At 46.9% G+C, this 11,027-nt stretch overlaps 1 pseudogene; it reads right to left on the bottom strand.

Annotated features, from left to right (window-relative positions):
- Positions 1 to 1,835: 1,835 nt before the first annotated feature.
- Positions 1,836 to 4,924, bottom strand: LOC139268812 (eukaryotic translation initiation factor 2D pseudogene; annotated as a pseudogene).
- Between the last annotated feature and the right edge of the window lie 6,103 nt (positions 4,925 to 11,027).

Raw genomic sequence — 11,027 nt, 5'->3', positions numbered from 1 at the left:
TGTTTCTGGCTTTCTCAAAAGCAATTACTTGTTTTTTTCCCCATACCTAGTTCTCACCTTTACGCAATAACACATGTGGGGGCTCTGAGAGGGTGCTGAACCCCGGTAGGAAGTTAAGAAAATAGTTGAACGACCGCAGATCCGAGACGTTCTGTGGCCTGGGCGCATTCCTGATAGCCTCTGTCTTGGCGTCTGTGCGCCGAATGCCGTCCGCCGCGATCTTTCTCCCCAAAAAGTCCACTTCTGTTGCCATGAAGACGCATTTCGATCTCTTCAGCCGCAGCCCTACGCGATCCAGTCGCTGGAGGACCTCCTCCAGGTTTTGTAGGTGCTCGACGGTGTCCCGACCCGTGACCAATATGTCGTCCTGAAAAACCACGGTGCGTGGTACCGACTTGAGTAGGCTCTCCATGTTTCTCTGGAAGATCGCTGCAGCCGACCGAATTCCAAACGGGCATCTGTTGTAGATGAACAGTCCCTTGTGCGTGTTGATGCAGGTGAGGCCCTTTGAAGACTCCTCCAGCTCCTGCGTCATGTAGGCCAAAGTCAGGTCGAGCTTGGTGAATGTCTTGCCTCCTGCCAGCGTCGCAAATAGGTCATCTGCCTTAGGTAGCGGGTATTGGTCCTGTAGCGAGAAACGATTAATAGTTACTTTCTAATCACCACAAATCCTGACCATGCCATCACTTTTGAGTACTGGAACAATCAGGCTGGCCCACTCGCTGAATTCTACTGGGGAGATGATGCCCTCGCGTTGCAGCCTGTCCAGCTCGATTTCCACTCTCTCCCTCATCATGTGAGGTACCGCTCGCACCTTGTGGTGAATGGGTCGTGCCTCTAGGACCAAGTGGATCCGCACCTTCGCCCCGGAAAAGTTTCTAATGCCTGGCTCAAAAAGGGAAGGAAATTTGTTAAGAACCAAGGTACATGAGGCCTCATCGACATGTGATAGTGCTCAGATGTCATCCCAGTTCCAGTGGATTTTGCCCAGCCAGCTCCTTCCAACCAGTGTGGGGCCATCGCCCGGGACAATCCAGAGTGGCAGTTCGTGCACCATGCCCTCATAGGTGACCTTGACCATGGCGCTGCCCAGGATAGTGATAAGCTCTTTGGTGTCCGTTCTCAGTTTCGTGTGGATGGAGCTCAGGACTGGTCTGAGTGCCTTGTTGCATCACAGTCTCTCAAACATCTTTTTACTCATGATGGATTGGCTAGCACCAGTGTCCAGTTCCATGGCTACGGGTAAGCCATTCAATTTTACATTTAGCATTATAGGTGGACATTTCATCGAAAATGTGTGCACCCCGTGTACTTCAACATCTGCCTCATCTCTCTGAGGCTCGAAATTGCTTTGATCCACCATTTACAGATCTTCCTCTGCCATGTGGTGGTTAGCGGGTTTTGCAGAGCTTGCAGTTCGTCTGCAAGCTCGTTGGAGGTGCCCCATTGTTCCACAGCTCTTGCAAACATACCCTTTGAAGCGGCATGAATAGGCTGAATGGAAGCCTCCACAACGCCAACAAGGTGTGAATTGCCTTGCATTCATCCTTTGTTGCTCAGGATCTGAGTCATCTGGGTCACCTGAGGCCTACTGGCAGTTCCAGACTCGTGGTTTCTGCCCTGTACATTTCTGCTCGCAAATACAGTTCCAGTTAATTTATGAACATTGCTAGCACTTGTGTGCTGAGAGATTTGATTGGTGTTTTTTTTTAGACAGAATAGTTTAATGCAAAAAAAGCATTGCAACCGACTATTCAATACATGGTTCAGTAGAAAGTCTGATCACAAATTAAATAATCCCGTAACAAACAGACAAGAACATATCGTCAGTGGTTTTATTGCTGTGACTCGTCATTAATATAATAAACCATGTCATCGTTCTTCTTGCCAGATTTGGGAGCTTTGTTCAAGCCTTCAATATACTTTACCGGGATCCTGTACTCCTCTGTTAGGAGCTTGGCAATATGATTAACCTGGTTGCCTTGAACCTGAAGTGCCATCTTGTCCTTTGTACCAGGCACTTGATTCATAGTTACGCTGGCCTGAGCTCTTAGCTGAAGGGCACTTCCCACGACCTGAGGATCTAAGCCATACACTTCAAGGTTTATAATAATAGTTACCTTTTTGTTTGAAGCGCGCTGTGCCACATCAATGCTAATGGGTTTAATGTTACACACCTGGTAAAGAGGTCATCCCATTTGAGTTTAGTTACAACATGCTGCTCAGATTTTTCCAATATGCAGTCACAAAGAATAGGATTAATGGTTACATAATGTTTATTATAGTCATCAATCAGATCATTGGACTTTACATCATTTGTGATGATACTTCTAACATCCGCACTCGAGAGCGTGACATCTCTTTTGAGTCCTGCGTGCTCGAATAGGGCAATTAATTTACTGGAAATATGGTAAAAGGAGTTGATCTTCGGTGGTTGGTAGAGTGTCTCACTCTCTCCGTCAACCTTCACCACTTCTTCAACAGTGACTGTTTCAGGAACATTGAAGGACTTCAGGTCTGCATGCTTCCAGTTGACAATAGCAATGCTCTCGACGCCTTTCTAGAGTTCCTTCACTTGCACTATGTGCCGCTGCTGCATGGACTGAAGAAACTTGGCCAGCTTCTTATAGCTTATCACTGGTGGACATAAACGCCTGTGCTATCGCAATGGCCTTACTGAGGGTCGGTGTCTCTACAGTCAAAAGTTTTCGTAGGATGGTCTCGTGGCCAATGCCCAGTACAAAAGAGTCTCTGAGCATTTGCTCCAGGTAGCCATCAAACTCACATTGTCCTGCAAGTCGCCTTAGCTCGGCGACGTAGCTCGCCACTTCCTGACCTTCAGATCGCTGGCACGTGTAGAACCGATACCTCGCCATCAGCACGCTCTCCCTCGGGTTAAGATGGTCCCGAACCAGTGTACACAGCTCCTCATACGACTTACCTGTGGGTTTCACTGGAGCCAGAAGATTCTTCATGAGGCTGTAGGTCAGTGCCCCGCAGACCGTGAGAAGGACCGCTCTCCTTTTTGCAGCGCTTCCTTCTCCGTCCAGCTCGTTGGCTACAAAGTACTGGTCTAGCCGTTCGACATAGGCTTCCCAGTCCTCACCCTCCGAGAACTTCTCCAGGATGCCCACAGTTTTTTGCATAGAAACATAGACATAGAAACATAGAAAATAGGTGCAGGAATAGGCCATTCGGCCCTTCAAGCCTGCACCGCCATTCAATGAGTTCATGGCTGAACATGCAACTTCAGTACCAAATTCCTGCTTTCTCACCATACCCCTTGATCCCCCTAGTAGTACGGACTACATCTAACTCCTTTTTGAATATATTTAGTGAATTGGCCTCAACAACTTTCTGTGGTAGAGAATTCCACAGGTTCACCACTCTCTGGGTGAAGAAGTTTCTCCTCATCTCGGTCCTAAATGGCTTACCCCTTATCCTTAGACTGTGACCCCTGGTTCTGGACTTCCCCAACATTGGGAACATTCTTTCTGCATCTAACCTGTCTAAACCCGTCAGAATTTTAAACGTTTCTATGAGATCCCCTCTCATTCTTCTGAACTCCAGTGAATACAAGCCCAGTCGATCCAATCTTTCTTGATATGACAGTCCCGCCATCCCGGGAATCAGTCTGGTGAACCTTCGCTGCACTCCCTCAATAGCAAGAATGTCCTTCCTCAGGTTAGGAGACCAAAACTGTACACAATACTCCAGGTGTGGCCTCACCAAGGCCCTGTATAATTGTAGCAACACCTCCCTGCCCTTGTACTCAAATCCCCTCGCTATGAAGGCCAACATGCCATTTGCTTTCTTAACCGCCTGCTGTACCTGCATGCCAACCTTCAATGACTGATGTACCATGACACCCAGGTCTCGTTGCACCTCCCCTTTTCCTAATCTGTCACCATTCAGATAATAGTCTGTCTCTCTGTTTTTACCACCAAAGTGGATAACCTCACATTAATCCACATTATACTTCATCTGCCATGCATTTGCCAACTCACCCAACCTATCCAAGTCACTCTGCAGCCTAATAGCATCCTCCTTGCAGCTCACACTGCCACCCAACTTAATGTCATCCGCAAATTTGGAGATACTACGTTTAATCCCCTCGTCTAAATCATTAATGTACAGTGTAAACAGCTGGGGCCCCAGCACAGAACCTTGCGGTACCCCACTAGTCACTGCCTGCCATTCTGAAAAGTACCCATTTACTCCTACTCTTTGCTTCCTGTCTGACAACCAGTTCTCAATCCACGTCAGCACACTACCCCCAATCCCATGTGCTTTAACTTTGCACATTAATCTCTTGTGTGGGACCTTGTCGAAAGCCTTCTGAAAGCCCAAATACACCACATCAACTGGTTCACCCGTCCACTCTACTGGAAACATCCTAAAAAATTTCCAGAAGATTTATCAAGCATGATTTCCCTTTTGCGTTGGATCTGTATACTCGTCGCCAGTTGTTGTGTTCCTAACACAGATGAGACTGCACACAGGGAGGTTAAAGTAACAGTGACCTCAGTCTTTATTAAGACACTCCAGAGGTAGGAACAGGCCTTAGGGGCCGGCTTCTATACAGTGCTCCCAAGGGATGCTGGGATCTCTTGGGACTTCAGGGGATGTACTCCCTGGTGGCGGAACATGGGAGTGTATGCTTTACAGATACACAACAGTTAGTATGCAGGTACAGCAAGTAATCAGGAAGGCAAATGGAATGTTGGCCTTTATTGCAAGGGGGATGGAGTATAAAAGCAGAGAAGACCTGCTATAACTGTACATGGTGTTGGTGAGACCACACCTAGGGCCCGAAATTGGTTGATACGGAAGGTCCACCCATTTCTTGACGGTATGTCGGCGGTATGTTGTTTCACACCACCGGCATACCGCCAAGACCGAAGAGGACAAAATTGGTGAACATTTTTTTGGCGGTATGTCAGCAGTCTGCATCGGGTGGTATGTATGTTAGTAGTCGATCCAGATCGACTCTCTGTTCGATGGGTGGTGTGGCACTGAACTGTGCATGCGCAAATCTTTTTCCTCGTTTTTATGCAAGCGTTTTATCGGCGAATTCGGGGGTCAGGGGTCACCCGCGCATGCGCAGTGAGTTGAGGAGGAGAGAGAGAGAGTGAGAAGGAGCAGCAAGGTAGTCGATGGGCAGTGAGTTTAAAAATATTAAGCACAGTGCAAAAAAATTGGTAGCAACTAATAATTAATGAAGACAGGATGAGATATTTAACAAGCCAAAATGAATATCAATAAAAAAATTATGGTAATGTTAAAGAAGACATCAAAGAGCAGGAACATCAAGAAGGAGGGAAGGTTGCGGGTGCCTGCCTTTGATGAAACGGAGGTATCTGGCTTCTGGAGCATATAACAGAGAGATACTCCGAGCTAACCAAGGCTGGGTGAGGAAAGCACCCCTCTCCCCCCAAAGGAGTGCAACCGAATTTGGGATGAGATCGGAGAGGCTGTGTCCTCTAAAAGTACGATGGTACACACCGGAGAATGGTGGAACGACCTGGTGAGAGTAGCACGAGTAAGTAATGATTTTATTTATGCACATCCCCCTCCGCCCCCATGTGCTACGTACCATGTAAGTGTAGGTTCAGTGTCACACGGATAATGTTATTTATCTTAAGGTTACGGTGATGTATTTGTGCTACTCAGGCAATGATAAGAGGATCAACGCAGGGCTTTTTTAACGTGTGTGTGTGTGTGTGTGTGTGTGTCTCTGTGTCTGTGTCTGTGTGTGTGTGTGTGTGTGTCTGTGTCTGTGTCTGTGTGTGTGTGTGTGTGTGTCTGTGTGTGTGTGTGTGTGTGTCTGTGTGTGTGTCTGTGTGTGTGTCTGTGTCTGTGTGTGTCTGTGTCTGTGTCTGTGTGTGTGTGTCTCTGTGTCTGTGTCTGTGTGTGTGTGTGTGTGTGTCTGTGTGTGTGTCTGTGTGTGTGTGTGTGTGTGTGTCTGTGTCTGTGTCTGTGTGTATGTGTGTGTGTGTCTGTGTGTGTGTGTGTCTGTGTCTGTGTCTGTGTGTTGTGTGTGTGTGTGTGTGTGTGCCATGTTAAATGGATTGAAGATTTACTTTCTACAGTAGAAGACATCTGCAATAGCGGACCCACAACCCAGGAGCCGCTTACAGATATCGAGATTCATGTCCTGTCCCTGGTTGGGGATAGCAACTGTGCCACCACCGGCATTGGAGCTGACCCACTCACACAAGAAGATGCTAAGTTGAATAAAATGCAGTCTGTGTTGCGGTCCTCTCATGTCATGTAATGTAACTGTAACTGTAATATTGGCTTGATGTAATGTAATGTAAGTTTATCGCACTGTAATGGTGGCCTCATGTGATGTACTGAAATGTTGGGGGCATGTAATGCAATGCATTATGTATTGTCTGTCTGCGATGTGTAATGCAGTACTGCAGCAGTGGTGGACATTTAAGTAAGACTGCAATAAGTCACTGTACTGTGTACTAATGTAACCCTCACCCCTTCCCTGGTACCAAGCTTTTTTAAATGTTGTTTTGTACTTCCAGACTCAGATGATTCAGACCAAAGCAACACAGACGACAGACCCACTGCCTCCACCTCTGGCGTCACCCAGCTCTCTCCTGACGAGGGAGAGGAAGAGGAAGAGGAACAGGAACAGCTGCTGATTCGGCAGCCAGTGGAGGTGGAGCTGCGGGTGGAGACGGAGGAGGATGCACCAGCTCTACGTGGAACAGCGGGAACATCTTCCACCATGGAATCTTTATTCAGGGGATTCCCCCCATTCTGATTCTGATTCTGCCCGACCAAACTGTGTGCAGCAAGGCACCCCCAGTGTTGTAGCACCTTTGCTGCAGCGATGGAGGTTGGTGCAGGAAAGGTCGGTTGCTGTAGGTGTGTACCAGGACACGGTGCGTCTGTCACAGGCCAGCATCGACATAGGTCGAGAGCTGCTCAAGGCCATGACTACAATAGCCACTAACATTGCGGCTCTATCAGAGCGGCAATCGGAGGAAAGGTTGCGTTTGATCGCCGCGATGGAGCAACCGCCGATGCCGTCGAAGTCATGCAGCAATCGACGGGATCAGGACACCGCGTGGAACCCCTTCCCATGCCATTGTAATCAGGTCGACAGCACCTGAGGGTGGGGAGCTGACATCATCTCCCAGCCCCGAAGCCTTGTCTTCCACATTGTGAGCTTCTCCTGAAGCCCCAGTTATTGCGCCTGCAAAGTTTCACCTCCCCCCCGCCCCCCACCGACAGCAACGGCACTTGGGGTGCAGTGCTGGAGGCTGGCTTGGTATCAACACAGGGAGGTCCATGCCCATGGGCACTGGGAAAGGGAAGGGCAGGAGTAAGAAAGGGTGTCTAGTCCCAAGGGTGGTGTACCACGCTGCCGTGGAAGGGGTAAAGGGCGTGGGCGGGGAAAGTAAAGGTTTTTTTTGTTGTAATTGAAGTAAAGTTTATTAAAGTTGTAAAATTTTTGTTAAAGTTGGTATTAAAGTTATTAAAGTTTTGTTAAAGTTTTATTAAAGTTGTTAAAGTTGTTACAGTTGTTTTATAGTTGTAAGTTTTATAAAGTTTTGAAATTGTTGTATATATTTTAAATTTTTACACAAACCTTTGAATTGAATTGAAGCACTCTTGTACAGTGTCAAATTTTGGGGGTAAAGGTCATGCTGAATAAACTTCCTCACATCTGGTTCCACCATGAGACAGGTTGTCAACAATGCAGGCTGAGATAATACAGGCCCCATTCTTTTTAAATCGCCTCAATATTTTTCGATCAAAAAAATATTTAAAAATGCCTTTCTATCTTAATAATTTACTCAGTAATAGTAAACGTACCTTTTCCAATCAAAATCGCACTCTAAAATCAGAGATACAGAGCTGCTGCTTTAGCTGACAGTTCCCGTTTTCCAAAATGGCGGCTCCGTGCACTCCGCCCATTCCGACCCACTTACCATTGCGTAAAACCACCTTTTCCAGGATGGTATGCAGCTCCGGTGGTATGTCGGTGGTATGCGATAAAAAGCGGACTTTTTGGGTGGTCTGCGGCCGATCTTGCATAGTGGATGGTGTGCATACTGCTCGGCGGTATGTCAATGATGAATATTCCACCGAGCGGTATGTTAGCGATATGTAGGTGTTTTTGGTGTTTTTTTGACCAAAATCGCCTTTTTGGCGATATGTCGACCAATTTCGGACCCCAGGAGTACTGCGCATAGTTTTGGTCACCTTATTTAAGGAGGGATATATTTGCATTAGAGGCAGTTCAGAGAAGGTTAACTAGGTTGATTCCTAAGATGAAGAGATTGACTTTTGAAAAAAGGTTGAGCAGGTTGGGCCTATACTCATTGGAGTTTAGAAGAATGAGAGGTGATCTTATTGAAACATATAAGATACTGAAGAGGCTCGACAAGGTAGATGCAGAGAGGATGTTTCCACTCATTGGGGAATCAAGAACTAGGAGACATAGTTTAAAAATAAGGGTCTGCTCATTTAGAACTGAGATGAGGAGGAATTTCCTCTCTCAGAGGGTCATAAATCTATGGAATTCTCTGCCTCAGAGGTCTATGGAGGCTGGGTCATTGAATATATTTAAGGCGAAGATAGACAGATTTTTGAGCGATAAGGGAGTGAAGGGTTATGGGGAGCGGGCATGGAAATGGAGCTGAGCCCAAGATCAGATCAGCTATGATCTTATTAAATGGCGGAGCAGGCTATAGGGGCCAAACGGCCCGCTCCTGCTCCTATTTCTTATGTTCTTATGTTCTTAATTATTGAGGGGTGGACGGATTGGATTATGAGATGCGATTATGTAAATTAGGCAAGTTCTCACTGGAAAAGAGAAGGTTGAGAGGTGATATGATTGTTATATTTAAGATTCTAAAGGAACTAGATATTGTAGACCATGACAAGCTGGTTCACCTTGTCCAGAATAGTAGAACCAGAGGACACGGCCTGTGCTTGAAGGAGTCAAAATCATAACTGATCTGCGGAAACAATATTTCAGTGAGTGAGTGGTCAATCTATGGAATAGGCTCACTAGGGAGATGGTGGAAGTAGTTAGTATTCATTCAATCAAATGCAAATTAGATAGATTTTTGATTACTAATTTTTTTGAGGATTACAGTATATGAGTAAATTGAGACGTGACATGTGATAAGTGTAGTATGCTTGGGAGGTTCTCCTCAAATTCGGCTGTCCTCAAAAATTTGTCACCATCCTCCGCCTGCTTCACGATGACATTCAAGCCATGATTCTTACCAACAGATCCACCACAGACCCAATACAAGTGCAGACCGGGGTCAACAAAGATGCAACATCGCACCAATGCTCTTCTCAATCTTCCTCACTGCAATGCTTCATCTCACTTTTAACAAGCTCCCCGCTGGAGTAGAGTTAATCTACAGGACAAGCGGGAAATTGTTCAACCTCCGACACCTCCAGCCCGATCCAAGGTTGTTCTTGGCCATTGAATTGGCCATTGAATTGCAAAATGCAGGTGATGCTTGCATTTGTGCAGACTCGGAATTCAAACTCCAAATCATCGTTGACAGCTGCACTGAAGCGTACGAGAGTCTGGACCTTTCATTAAACATTAAGACAAAGGTTCTCTACCAACCTGCCCCCGCCACACAGTACTGCTCTCCGATTATCAAGATCCATGACGAGACCTTGGATAATGTGGACCACTTCCCATACCTTGGGAGCCTACTATCAGCAAGGACAGACATCCATGACAAAGTCCAACACCGCCTTCAGTGTGCCAGTGCAGCCTTCGGCCGCCTGAGGAAAAGGGTGTTCGAAGACCAGGATCTCAAATCTGGCACCAAGCTCATTGTATACAGAGCAGTAGTGACACCTGCCCTCCCATATACTTCATATGGACTATGTACAGCAGGCACCTCAAAACACTGGGGAAGTACCACCAACGCTGCCACCGCAAAATCCTGCAAATTCATTGGCAGGATAGGTGCACCATGCAGCGTTCTCTCTCAGGACACCATCCCCAGCATCGAGGCATTGACCACGCTCAATCAGCTCCAATGGATGAGCCACATTGTCCGCATGCCCACTGCTAGACTCCAAAACAAGAACTCTACTCCGAGCTCTGTTCCAGGAGGGCAGAGAAAACGCTTCAAGGACACCCTCAAAGCCTTCTTGAAACAATGTAACATCCCCATCGACTCTGAGGAATCCCTGGCTCAAGACAGCTCAAAGTGGAGAAGAAGCATCCGAGGAGGCGCCAAACACTGAGTTTCTTCGCCGGGAGCACGCGGAAACCAAGTACAAACAGTGGAAGGAGCGTACGACAAATCAAACACCCCACTCACCCGTCCCTCCAACCACCATCTGCCCCACCTGTGACAGAGACTGTAGATCCCACATTGGTCTCATCAGTCACCTTAGAACTCATTTTAGTGTGGAAGCAAGTCATCCTCGACTCCAGGGAACTGCCTAAGAAGAAGAAGAGGATGCTCGGGAGGAACGGGTGACTTTAGACCTGTAGTTCGCAAAGCTCTCCGCTACTGGGGATTTCCTTGCATAATTTCTGGGTCTGATGCAGACTAATGTATTAGAGATTGATTGATATGATTAGTCAATAACTCCATTATCATTGTATCGTGTGACTGTCAGGATGGTAGAATGCAAACTAGATGGACTGTGGACTTTTTCATTTAGCAATTCGTATGAGCGTGATTGATGGGCAACTAGCATATAATGATTTCTCATGCTAATCATTCTTGGTGATTGAGGTCATGTGGCTCGGTGTAACCTTGGTAAGTTGCTGAAGTGCATCCTGTAGATTGTACATACTTTTGTACATCTTTCCGAGAACTCCATGAATCCCTCCAATCAGGTTTCCGACCCTGACACAGTACCGAAACGGCTCTATCAAAGTCACAAATAACATCCTATGTGACAGTGAGAATGGTAAACTATCCCTCCTCATCCTTCTCGAACTATCTGCAGCCTATGGCACGGTTGACCACACCATCTTCCTCCAATGTCTCTCCACCGTCGTCCAG

This window comes from Pristiophorus japonicus, chromosome 1, assembly GCF_044704955.1.
Source record: "Pristiophorus japonicus isolate sPriJap1 chromosome 1, sPriJap1.hap1, whole genome shotgun sequence".
Lineage (NCBI taxonomy): Eukaryota > Metazoa > Chordata > Chondrichthyes > Pristiophoridae > Pristiophorus > Pristiophorus japonicus.
This window is presented reverse-complemented; position numbering and strand designations above follow the sequence as displayed.